Consider the following 12,709-nt stretch of genomic DNA (forward strand, 5'->3'; position numbering starts at 1 on the left):
AGTATGTTTTTATGACCCAATTAATAGATTGTAACCAATGTACAAGTTGGAGTCATTCAAATAATTTTCTACTTGTTCAACAAATTATAGAGGAAACTCCTCCAGCATTCTGTCGACTTGGCCAATTTTATTTACGAATAACATAACTTGCACAAATGGTTTATTTGTTCCCCTTTTAAGCATTTTACTCTTGTAAGCCCAAATAACTAAATACTGGGAAAATCCCGTCGCCTGTTGTAAAGTCATTGACACTGTCCAGAGCCCGGAACTTACCAGAAAAATTAAATCCCAACTTATTAGCATTTACACACATTGAACTGAACAAACATTACATGTGAACACGAGGATTACCACAGGTAACATTTACTCAGTATACAAATGTCACAAAACAAACAGATATTACTTTGTAAAACTTTCTCACATTCAAATGGTTACATCATAAACTGAGAATATGTTTCAGTGCATCCCTCTTTGAAACACAAAACTCATACACACTCTCTTTCCATTACCCTTTACTTGTCAAACTTATTTATCTCTTTAGAATTTCAACAACTTCCCATTTATAAGTTGGTTATTTTGTGTCCTCAATTTGTTCTATCAATTAAATGTCACAAACTGTAATGCTTAAGTGTAACCAATCCCTTTAGTTTGAACGTGAATAGTGAGAAAATCTGAATGAGCCAAACTCTTCAAGTCTCAGTTATCACGAGGTTGTGACAAACAATCTTGCTTGTCTTGAAGCTGCTGGCCTTGTTATTCATCAGCCATCTATTTAAAACAAAACACATCACATACATTTGTTTTGGAGCCAAATGAATTAATTTGGTCTCAAAAACTGTCAAATTAAAACAAAAATAAAATGTAGAACCTCCAATATATATAATATTGAATTGCCGGATTAGGAACAGAAGATGGTGAAATCTCGATCGATTAAGAAAATCCAAGAAATAAAACATCCCGATGTGGCGATGTCACAATTTCTTCAAGAGAAAGGAAAGAGCACATCGTTCCCTCCAAGGTTTAAATCCTTCACAAAATTCAAACTCAGGATTATTCAAAATTCAAATTGGTTATTTCAAACTTCAATTTATGTTCTTCGATTTTGAAATTTCAATTCACTTTTCAAACGTTGTGTTCAAAGTAACATCCCACGTTTATTCTACACCTTTTAAGCACAATCATGGTCATGGATTATACTCAAAAGGCTAAGAAAATTCCAAAAATTTATTACAATTTAATCCAATCCCAATTTCCAATTTGTATTTAAAATCTTTATCAAACTCACTGTTGTAAAATCACAATTAGGGGAAGAACATTAACACATTAAATAAACAACAAAACAAAAACATTGATACAACCACTTTACCAAACACACACAGACACACATGGAAGCTTCCAACATTCATTCCACATTATCTTTCATTCAAATCCAACATTTTAAACTGGGACAAAAATAAAACATTGAAAGGAAATAAAGAAAATAGATGAAGACAGGCGTCTTCATTCTTCTTTCTTCCAAACTGTAATTAAACTCAAAAACAGAAGTAAATTCAAGAAATTTTATACATAAATTTAAGTTTTAACACTTCCTCAGCCCCTTTGTAGTTAAACCAAAGTGTAAAGCATTGTATAATACTCCACAAAACAGCCTTTTAACAACTCCTGCTGTTAATCTAATGCAACAACAATCACCTACATTCAACAAGCAACCAGACCACACAAACACACTGAAATAAAAAAAACTACTCGAATTATTAGCTGAACCTTAGATTTAGTCTAATCAATTTTCCATCTTGCCAATTAATTTATAATTTCCTAGTAAGTTGAGAGAACATTGTTCCTTTCTCTCAAAACTCTCTAACACACACACTGCAAACTCCCTCCTTTAAAAAAAACAGAGGACCACTTGGGTGTGACTAGAGACAGCGCTAAGATTCTTTAAAACATTCATTCCCTCCCAATCAACAACATCTCCTGGTAATTCCATGCCTTCCTTGCAACTAATAGTCACAGAATTCATCAGACCAGGGGCAAATTCTAAACTTACCGTGGGGTCAGGTGCCTCCAAAAAAAAGGTGGGGGGGTTGGGGTCCCCAGTCAACGCCACAACCCAATCCATAAACACCATCTCTCTCAGACTCAACTGTCCCACACTGATCACAGACAACATCCTTATCTGCATTGTCAACTTCAGGTTTTAATTGATTCATCTCCTGCTGGAACTTGGAGTAATCAGAACTTGGATTCTTTTCACTAACTCGATATACTTCAAACTGACTCATAGACAATATATTTACCTCATTGTTTAGTTCCTGCTTATTTACTTTCCCACCAAATTACTTATTTCTTCTCTTAATTTCTCAACTAACTCTCAATTTCTAACTCCTCTTTTAACTTAATTTTCTCTGACTTTTCACTCTGTAACTCTTCGAAACTAATAATCACAATAACGTTACTCAGTTTCAACAAACATTTTCTTTTATCGCTGTTTCTCTCATTAAAACATCTGACTCCTGGATCCCAGATCCAAAAACTCACTATAATATTCTACGTATTTCTCTAGGCATCGTCCCAGGAGAACCAGAAGTGATTGAAAGGGTGCAGTGCCTACTAATTTACCAATCAGTCCCTCTAAGTCAGTTAGTACCAAGAGTATGATGAACACCCCTCTCTACTCCAGAGTTAGGTTTGAGCCTTGCCTCATGGTCGACAATAGAGATCACTCTTCCCCTTGACTAGCCTCACTTCAGAATCTGCCCTTGGGATCCCAGTCCTATCTCAGCATTAGCACAAGATTCTGCCCACGGGGGCCACTTTTTCTTCTTAATATATTCCCTGATTATTTTTTCCCATATGGGACACTTCTCTGTCTCTATACTGTTTCCTGCCATTCTATATTTATCGACAAGGGGTAGGGAGGCGATCGGACTGCGGGGTACGGCTTAACGCTATGTCCCGGTCCTAATCCCTCTGCGTTCTAATACAAACCTACAGAGTTTACCCTATCCTCCTTGTTAGTGACAATACACGCACAATAAACAATTTCCCCGAAAGCAGTTATTTGTTGAATAAGGAGTTCACACCTGTTGGCTCTGAGTTTTAAATAACCGTTCAATATAAAGTCTGTGGGGTTCGATATCGGAGCAACAAAGTTACTTCTTAACGATGCCCACCCAGGGACGCCAAATGTTGTAAAAATCAGCCTGTTTTAACCTTTATACGGTGGACAAATAACTTTGAGTGGACGTCTTATAAGTACAAACAATATTTATTTAAACCCACACAATCAATAATCACCCACCCCACCAACAATAAGTTATCTTACAGAAAATACTAGAATTCAAGTCCAATACAAGACCTTGACTGAACTTTGCCTGAGTGACAAGTCCCCAAACAGATAGTGGCCTTTATCTCTGCACTGGTCTGGGTAGTTGTCTGCGTGGTCTGGTCCTTTAGTCTGGTGTGGTCCCCTGGCTCTGATCTTCTCCCTTTCCTCCCTTCTCAGGTGTGGGGTCTCTCTGTTGTTGTAGCTTGTCCGTGGGGGTCAGAGAGAGAGAGATTCCTGGTTGTGCCGCACCCTTTATCCCCCGTTTGGTTTCACCCCCTTTTTTTGGCCATCGCCAATCAATCGATAAGGACTTGATCACCCTGATCGATAAGAGTCCAATCAGGTGCGACCACACCGATCTCTGGGTGTGTCCCCGGGGGCCGTGTCTGTAGGTGTTAGAGGCACAGAGGGCACATACCTTCCTCCTAAATAAGGATTCACGGTGTCTTTATCTCTGGCACACAACCCAGTGTGACCAGAAAGTCTCTTTCATCCTGGAGATGGCCCGTATCCTGTGTATTCACTCATCAGGGTTGCAGCCTGTTTGTCTGCCTTTAAACTGCAGCCTGTCGCTTTAGTTTCTTGCCCAATTGTCCCAGAGTGCTTCACAAAACGCCATTTTAGATTGCCTGTTTGGCTACAGGAGACAGTGTAGAGGGAGCTTTACTCTGTATCTAACCCCGTGCTGTACCTGTCCTGGGAGTGTTTGATGGGGGGACAGTGTAGAGGGAGCTTTACTCTGTATCTAACCCCGTGCTGTACCTGTCCTGGGAGTGTTTGATGGGGAGACAGTGTAGAGGGAGCTTTACTCTGTATCTAACCCTGTGCTGTACCTGTCCTGGGAGTGTTTGATGGGGGGACAGTGTAGAGGGAGCTTTACTCTGTATCTAACCCCGTGCTGTACCTGTCCTGGGAGTGTTTGATGGGGAGACAGTGTAGAGGGAGCTTTACTCTGTATCTAACCCCGTGCTGTACCTGTCCTGGGAGTGTTTGATGGGGGGACAGTGTAGAGGGAGTTTTACTCTGTATCTAACCCCGTGCTGTACCTGTCCTGGGAGTGTTTGGTGGGGGGACAGTGTAGAGGGAGCTTTACTCTGGATCTAACCCCGTGCTGTACCTGTCCTGGGAGTGTTTGATGGGGGGACAGTGTAGAGGGAGCTTTACTCTGTATCTAACCCCGTGCTGTACCTGTCCTGGGAGTGTTTGATGGGGGGACAGTGTAGAGGGAGCTTTACTCTGTATCTAACCCCGTGCTGTACCTGTCCTGGGAGTGTTTGATGGGGGACAGTGTAGAGGGAGCTTTACTCTGTATCTAACCCTGTGCTGTACCTGTCCTGGGAGTGTTTGATGGGGGGACAGTGTAGAGGGAGCTTTACTCTGTATCTGACCCTGTGCTGTACCTGTCCTGGGACTGTTTGATGGGGAGACAGTGTAGAGGGAGCTTTACTCTGTATCTAACCCTGTGCTGTACCTGTCCTGGGAGTGTTTGATGGGGGGACAGTGTAGAGGGAGCTTTACTCTGTATCTAACCCCATGCTGTCCCTGTCCTGGGAGTGTTTGATGGGGACAGTGCAGGGGGAGCTTTACTCTGTATCTAATCTGGTGTTAATCCTGACAGCACCAGGTTTCAGTCCAACCGATTTTTAAGACTTTTTACTGTGTTTACCCAAGTCCAACGCCGGCATATCCACATCTCGATCCTGCTGCCAGGGACATGGACGCTTTGGAGAGAGTGCAGAGGAGGTTTACCAGGATGTTGCCCTGGTACAGAGGCAGCGCCGCACTGTGGGAGGCTTGGTGCTGAGGGAGCGCTGCACTGTGGGAGGTTCGGTGCTGAGGGAGCGCCGCACTGTGGGAGGTTCGGTGCTGAGGGAGCACCGCACTGTGGGAGGGTCGGTGCTGAGGGAGTGCCGCACTGTGGGAGGGTCAGTGCTGAGGGAGCGCCGCACTGTGGGAGTTTGTCTCCAGGATTTGGTCATACCTGGCACAGGTTCTAACAATGTTTTATTTCAATCTTTTATTTTAACCAGGTTTTCGCATGTAGCCAAACAGGCAATCTAAAATGGCATTTTGTAAAGCACTCTGGGACAATTGGGCAAGAAACTAAAGCGACAGGCTGCAGTTTAAAGACAGACAAACAGGCTACAACCCTGATGAGTGAATACACAGGATACGGGCCATCTCCAGGATGAAAGAGACTTTCTGATCACACTGGGTTGTGTGCCAGAGATAAAGGCTTTATGCTTTCTGCTCTCTTTTTTAGTTTTTTGACAGACTGTCTCAGCTCCAGAGAGCTGGCCACTGCTGCCCACCTCGGGTGAGCTGTCCCTCCCACCACTCACTCCCCACCCCCAGTAGTACTCAGGCAGGAGTACTTATTTTGAAGTGGGGGACATCCACCGGCGTGCTCTCCACCACCTGAGGTTTCCCCTCCCTGATAGTTACCCACGTGCCTTCTTCCCGTTGCCCCCCGGGTGTGACCGCTTGCCGGTCGCTCCCGTCAATTATCCCCTGGTTCTCTCTCGAATGAGCCGAGGGTCCTCGAGCTGCCTTCGCAGCTCCTTAACCTGGTTCCGTAGGGACTGGAACTCCACACACCGAGCACAGGTGTGGGTGTCTGGGGGACCAGGAGCCTCCAAGACCTCCCACGTGTTGCACTGGCAGCAACACACTGGCCTCACACCCGGACTTGCCCCTTTCCAGTAACCCAGAGGAAAAATTCGAAAAAAAACTGATAACTAACCTTGCCTCAGCCTTATCTCTGTGGTCCTGTGAGCCAAAGCCCTTACAGCACACTCCAAAACAAAAACAAACTTCCCTGCTCTCAGTCAGAGCCCCTCTCTCTCTCTCTCTCTCTCTGTTTTTGAGGTTAGAGGAGGGGGGAGGGTGGGACACTCTACCTATGTAGAGTATCGGGATTCCTCACCGCTCTAATTTACAGTAAGGTTCAAAAAAAAACTCTACCCGAGCGCCTGAGCAACTGCTTCCCGATTTTGCAGACTCATCTGTCGATACTGAACTGTTTGCCTCTGGTGAGTTCAGTGGGGGAAGGTTCGGGAAATAAGGGATGGCAGATGCGGGAAGGGGAGGGCTGGAGACGGGAAAGAGATTGGAGGAGGGCGGCGGGGGCGGCGGTGGAGACTGGCCAGTCGCTGACTCTGCAGTCACTAACTCAATGGAAAGTTCCAGATCTGGGCAGAGGGGAGGGGACACAAGAGGGAGAGAGGGTTGAAAAGCGGCGGGATCTGCGCAGAGAGAGCAATTGCAAAGCACCGAGCCCAGCGGACACCCGTCTCCTCCAAGAACAGCTCCGATTGCCCGCGGACGCCCAGATACAGTCTCAACATGGGGTGAGAACCCCGGGCAAGGGGAGCTTTACTCTGTATCTAACCCCGTGCTGTACCTGTCCTGGGAGTGTTTGATGGGGGACAGTGTAGAGGGAGCTTTACTCTGTATCTAACCCCGTGCTGTATCTGTGCTGGGAGTGTTTGAGGGGGGACAGTGTAGAGGGAGCTTTACTCTGTATCTAACCCCGTGCTGTATCTGTGCTGGGAGTGTTTGATGGGGGGGACAGAGCAGAGGGAGCTTTACTCTGGATCTAACCCCATGCTGTACCTGTCCTGGGAGTGTTTGATGGGGGGACAGTGTAGAGGGAGATTTACTCTGTATCTAACCCTGTGCTGTACCTGTCCTGGGAGTGTTTGATGGGGGACAGTGTAGAGGGAGCTTTACTCTGTATCTAACCCCGTGCTGTACCTGTCCTGGGAGTGTTTGATGGGGGGGACAGTGTAGAGGGAGATTTACTCTGTATCTAACCCCGTGCTGTACCTGTCCTGGGAGTGTTTGATGGGGGGGACAGAGCAGAGGGAGCTTTACTCTGGATCTAACCCCATGCTGTACCTGTCCTGGGAGTGTTTGTTGCGGGGGACAGTGTAGAGGGAGCTTTACTCTGTATCTCACCCCGTGCTGTACCTGTCCTGGGAGTGTTTGATGGGGGGGACAGTGCAGAGGGAGCTTTACTCTGTATCTAACCCCATGCTGTACCTGTCCTGGGAGTGTTTGATGAGGGGGACAGTGTAGAGGGAGCTTTACTCTGTATCTAACTCCGTGCTGCACCTGTCGTGGGAGTGTTTGATGGGGGGACAGTGTAGAGGGAGCTTTACTCTGTATCTAACCCCATGCTGTACCTGTCCTGGGAGTGTTTGATGGGGGGGACAGTGTAGAGGTCGTTTTACTCTGTACCTAACCCCGTGCTGTACCTGTACTGGGAGTGTTTGATGGGGGACAGTGTAGAGGGAGCTTTACTCTGTATCTAACCCCGTGCTGTACCTGTCCTGAGAGTGTTTGATGGGGACAGCGTTCTTTCTTCGCAAAGACATTGTTCATTTGGGAATAGATATTTTCTGTGTTTTATTCCTACAGGATTTTCCGGTTCCGTTTGATGTTGCTCTGTTTGATTGGAGCATTATCACACCTCAATCCATGTGTGGGTGAGTCGCACTGTGGGAGTGTCAGTGCTGAGGGAGCACCGCACTGTGGGAGGGTCAGTGCTGAGGGAGCGCCGCACTGTGGGACGGTCAGTGCTGAGGGAGCGCCACACTGTGGGAGGGTCAGTGCTGAGGGAGCTGTGCACTGTGGGAGGGTCAGTGCTGAGGGAGTGCCACACTGTGGGAGGGTCAGTGCTGAGGGAGCGCCGCACTGTGGGAGGGTCAGTGCTGAGGGAGCGCCACACTGTGGGAGGGTCAGTGCTGAGGGAGCGCCACACTGTGGGAGGGTCAGTGCTGAGGGAGCTGTGCACTGTGGGAGGGTCAGTGTTGAGGGAGCGCCACACTGTGGGAGGGTCAGTGCTGAGGGAGCGCCGCACTGTGGGAGGGTCAGTGCTGAGGGAGCGCCGCACTGCGGGAGGGTCAGTGCGGACGGAGCGCCGCACTGTGGGAGGGTCAGTGCGGACGGAGCGCCGCACTGTGGGAGGGTCGGTGCTGAGGGAACGCCGCACTGTGGGAGGGTCAGTGCTGAGGGAGCACCGCACTGTGGGAGGGTCAGTGCTGAGGGAGCACCGCACTGTGGGAGGGTCAGTGCTGACGGAGCGCCGCACTGTGGGAGGGTCAGTGCTGAGGGAGCACCGCACTGTGGGAGGGTCTGTGCTGAGGGAGCACCGCACTGTGGGACAGTCAGTGCTGAGGGAGCACCGCACTGTGGGAGGGTCAGTGCTGAGGGAGCACCGCACTGTGGGAGGGTCAGTGCTGAAGGAGCGCCGCACTGTGGGAGGGTTGGTACTGAGGGAGCACCGCACTGTGGGTGGGTCAGTGCTGAGGGACCGCCGCACTGTGGGTGGGTCAGTGCTGAGGGAGCGCCGCACTGTGGGAGTTTTCCTCAAGGATAATTTTTTTCCTGGAACCGGTTCGTCCAGTGTTTTATCTCAATCTTCTGTTTCAACCAGGTTCTATCGTTGACCCCAGGGGGCACCATGACGGTGAGAGTTTTTACAATGTTAGTTACTCGGCACTCTGAGGAGAACTTGATGTGTACCTGAATAAGGGTGGTTTAGGTGGGATTCGCAGTGCTGAGGGAGCGCCACACTGTGGGAGGGTCAGTGGTGGGAGAGTGCCGCACTGTGGGAGGGTCGGTGCTGAGAGAGCGCTGCACTGTGGGAGGGTCAGTGCTGAGGGAGCGCCGCACTGTGAGTGGGACAGAGCTGAGGGAGCGCCGCTTTGTGGGAGGGTCGGTGCTGAGGGAGCTCCGCACAGTGGGATGGTCAGTGCTGAGGGAGCTACGCACTGTGGGAGGGTCAGTGCTGAGGGAGCGCCGCACTGTGGGTGGGTCGGTGCTAAGGGAGCTCCGCACTGTGGGATGGTCAGTGCTGAGGGAGCTACGCACTGTGGGAGGGTCAGTGCTGAGGGAGCGCCGCACTGTGGGACGGACAGTGCTGAGGGAGCGCCGCACTGTGGGATCGACAGTGCTGAGGGAGCACCGCACTGTGGGAGGGACAGTGCTGAGGGAGCACCGCACTGTCGGAGGGACAGTGTTGAGGGAGCGCCACACTGCGGGAGGGTCAGAGCTGAGGGAGTGCCGCATTGTGGGAGGGTCGGTGCTGAGGGAGCGCCGCACTGTGGGAGGGTCAGTGCTGAGGGAGTGCCGCACTGTTGGAGGGTCAGTGCTGAGGGAGCACCGCACTGTGGGAGTGTCAGTGCTGAGGGAGCGCCGCACTGTGGGCGGGTCAGTGCTGAGGGAGCGCCGCACTACTGGAGGGTCAGTGCTGAGGGGGCACCGCACAATGGGATGGTCGGTGCTGAGGGAGCGCCGCACTGTGGGAGGGTCGGTGCTGAGGGAGCGCCTCACTGTGGGAGGGTCAGTGCAGAGGCATGCCACTCTGTGGGAGGGTCAAAGCTGAGGGAGCGCCGCACTGTGGGAGGGTCATTGCTGAGGGACTGTCGCACTGCGGGAGGGTCAATGCTGAGGGAGCGCTGCACTCTGGGAGGGTCAGTGCTGAGGGAGCGCCGCACTGTGGGAGAGTCTGTGCTGAGGGACTGTCGCACTGTGGGAGGGTCAGTGCTGAGGGACTGTCGCACTGTGGGAGGGTCGGTGCTGAGGGACTGTCGCACTGTGGGAGGGTCAGTGCTGAGGGAGCGCCGCACTGTGGGAGGGTCAGTGCGGAGGGAGCGCCGCACTGTGGGAGGGTCGGTGCTGAGGGACTGTCGCACTGTGGGAGAGTCACTACTGAAGGAGCGTCGCACTGTGGGAGAGTCAGTGCTGAGGGAGCGCCGCACTGTAGGAGAGATAGTGCTGAGGGAGCTCCGCACTGTGGGAGGGTCAGTGCTGAGGGAGCAGCGCACTGTGGGAGGGTCAGTGCTGAGGGAGCACCGCACTGTGGGAGGGTCAGTGCTGAGGGAGCACCGCACTGTGGGAGGGTCAGTGCTGAGGGAGCGCCGCACTGTGGGAGGGTCAGTGCTGAGGGAGCGTCGCACTATGGGAGGGTCAGTGCTGAGGGAGCGCCGCACTGTGGGAGGGTCAGTGCTGAGGGAGCGTCGCACTATGGGAGGGTCAGTGCTGAGGGAGTGCCGCACTGTGGGAGGGTCAGTGCTGAGACAGTGCCGCACTGTGGGAGGGTCGGTGCTGAGGGAGCGCCGCACTGTGGGAGGGTCGGTGCTGAGGGAGCGCCGCACTGTGGGAGGGTCGGTGCTGAGGGACTGTCGCACTGTGGGAGGGTCAGTGCTGAGGGACTGTCGCACTGCGGGAGGGTCAATGCTGAGGGAGCGCCGCACTCTGGGAGGGTCAGTGATGAGGGAGCGCCGCACTGTGGGAGGGTCAGTGCTGAGGGAGCACCGCACTGTGGGAGGGTCAGTGCTGAGGGAGAGACACACTGTGGGAGGGTCAGTGCTGAGGGTGCGTCGCACTGTGAGAGGGTCAGTGCTGAGGGAGCGCCGCACTGTAGGAGGGTCGATGCTGAGGGAGCGCCGCACTGTGGGAGGGTCAGTGCTGAGGGAGCGCCGCACTGTGGGAGGGTCAGTGCTGAGGGAGCGCCGCACTGTAGGAGGGTCGGTGCTGAGGGAGCGCCGCACTGTGGGAGGGTCGGTGCTGAGGGAGCGCCGCACTGTGGGAGGGTCGGTGCTGAGGGAGCGCCGCACTGTGGGAGGGTCAGTGCTGAGGGATCGCCGCACTGTGGGAGGGTCAGTGCTGAGGGAGCACCGCACTGTGGGAGGGTCAGTGCTGAGGGAGAGACACACTGTGGGAGGGTCAGTGCTGAGGGTGCGCCGCACTGTGGGACGGCCGGTGCTGAGGGAGCACCGCACTGTGGGAGGGTCAGTTCTGAGGGTGCGCCGCACTGTGAGAGGGTCAGTGCTGAGGGAGCGCCGCACTGTAGGAGGGTCGGTGCTGAGGGAGCGCCGCACTTGGGGAGGGTCAGTGCTGAGGGAGCACCGCACTTTGGGAGGGTCAGTGCTGAGGGAGCGCCGCACTGTGGGAGGGTCAGTGCTGAGGGAGCGCCGCACTGTGGGAGGGTCAGTGCTGAGGGAGCCCCACACTGTGGGACGGTCAGTGCTGAGGGAGCGCCGCACTGTGGGAGGGTCAGTGCTGAGGGATCGCCGCACTGTGGGAGGGTCAGTGCACAGGGAGCGCCGCACTGTGGGAGGGTCAGTTCTGAGGGAGCGCCGCACTGTGGGAGAGTCAGTGCTGAGGGAGCGCCGCACTGTGGGAGGGTCAGTGCTGAGGGAGCACCGCACTGTGGGAGGGTCAGTGCTGAGGGAGCACCGCACTGTGGGAGGGTCAGTGCTGAGGGAGCACCACACTGTGGGAGGGTCAGTGCTGAGGGAGCACCGCACTGTGGGAGGGTCAATGCTGAGGGAGTGCCGCACTGTGGGAGGGTCAGTTCTCAGGGAGGGCTGCACTGTGGGAGGGTCAGTGCTGAGGGAGCGCCGCACTGTGGGAGGGTCAGTGCTGAGGGAGCACCACACTGTGGGAGGGTCAGTGCTGAGGGAGCGCCGCACTGTAGGAGGGTCGGTGCTGAGGGATTGCCGCACTGTGGGAGTAACTTATCAGGGAACGTTCGATTTTGGAACTGGGTCTAACAGTGAATTATCTCCATCTGTTTTTTAAACAGATTCTGTGGAATCTTCGGAGAACGCGGACAGGCAAGGTGAGTGTCTTTGCAAAGTTTAGTATTCTGGGCTCTCTGGAGACCTGGCATGGCAGAATGAAACTGGGTAATTCTTGGATTTCTCGCTGGGGGAGCATTTGAGGGAATAGTGATCATAGTTCTGTCTCCTTCACACTCGCACTCGGGTCAGTGCCAAGGAGCGCCGCACTGTGGGAGGGACAGTGCAGAGGAACGCCACTCTGTGGGAGGGTCAAAGCTGAGGGAGCGCCGCACTGTGGGAGGGTCAGTGCTGAGGGAGGGCGGCACTGTGGGAGGGTCAGTGCTGAGGGACTGTCGCACTGCGGGAGGGTCAATGCTGAGGGAGCGCCGCACTCTGGGAGGGTCAGTGCTGAGGGAGGGCGGCACTGTGTGAGGGTCAGTGCTGAGGGAGTGCCACACTGTGGAAGGGTCAGAGCTGAGGGAGCGCCGCACTGTGGGAGGGTCCGTGCTGAGGGAGTGCCGCACTGTGGGAGGGTCAGTGCTGAGGGAACCACCGCACTGTGGGAGGGTCAGTGCTGAGGGAGCGCCGCACTGTGGGTGGGTGAGTGCTGAGGGAGCGCCGCACTGTGGGAGGGACAGTGCTGAGGGATCGCCGCACTGTGGGAGGGTCAGTGCTGAGGGAGCGCCGCAATGTGGGAGGGTCAGTGTTGAGGGATCGCCGCACTGTGGGAGGGTCAGTGCTGGAGGGATCGCCGCACTGTGGAGGGTCAGTGCTGAGGGAGCGCCGCAATGTGGGAGTGTCAGTGTTG

This window comes from Carcharhinus amblyrhynchos, unplaced genomic scaffold, assembly GCF_965287045.1.
Source record: "Carcharhinus amblyrhynchos unplaced genomic scaffold, sCarAmb.v2.hapA chromosome_167, whole genome shotgun sequence".
Taxonomy (NCBI): domain Eukaryota; kingdom Metazoa; phylum Chordata; class Chondrichthyes; order Carcharhiniformes; family Carcharhinidae; genus Carcharhinus; species Carcharhinus amblyrhynchos.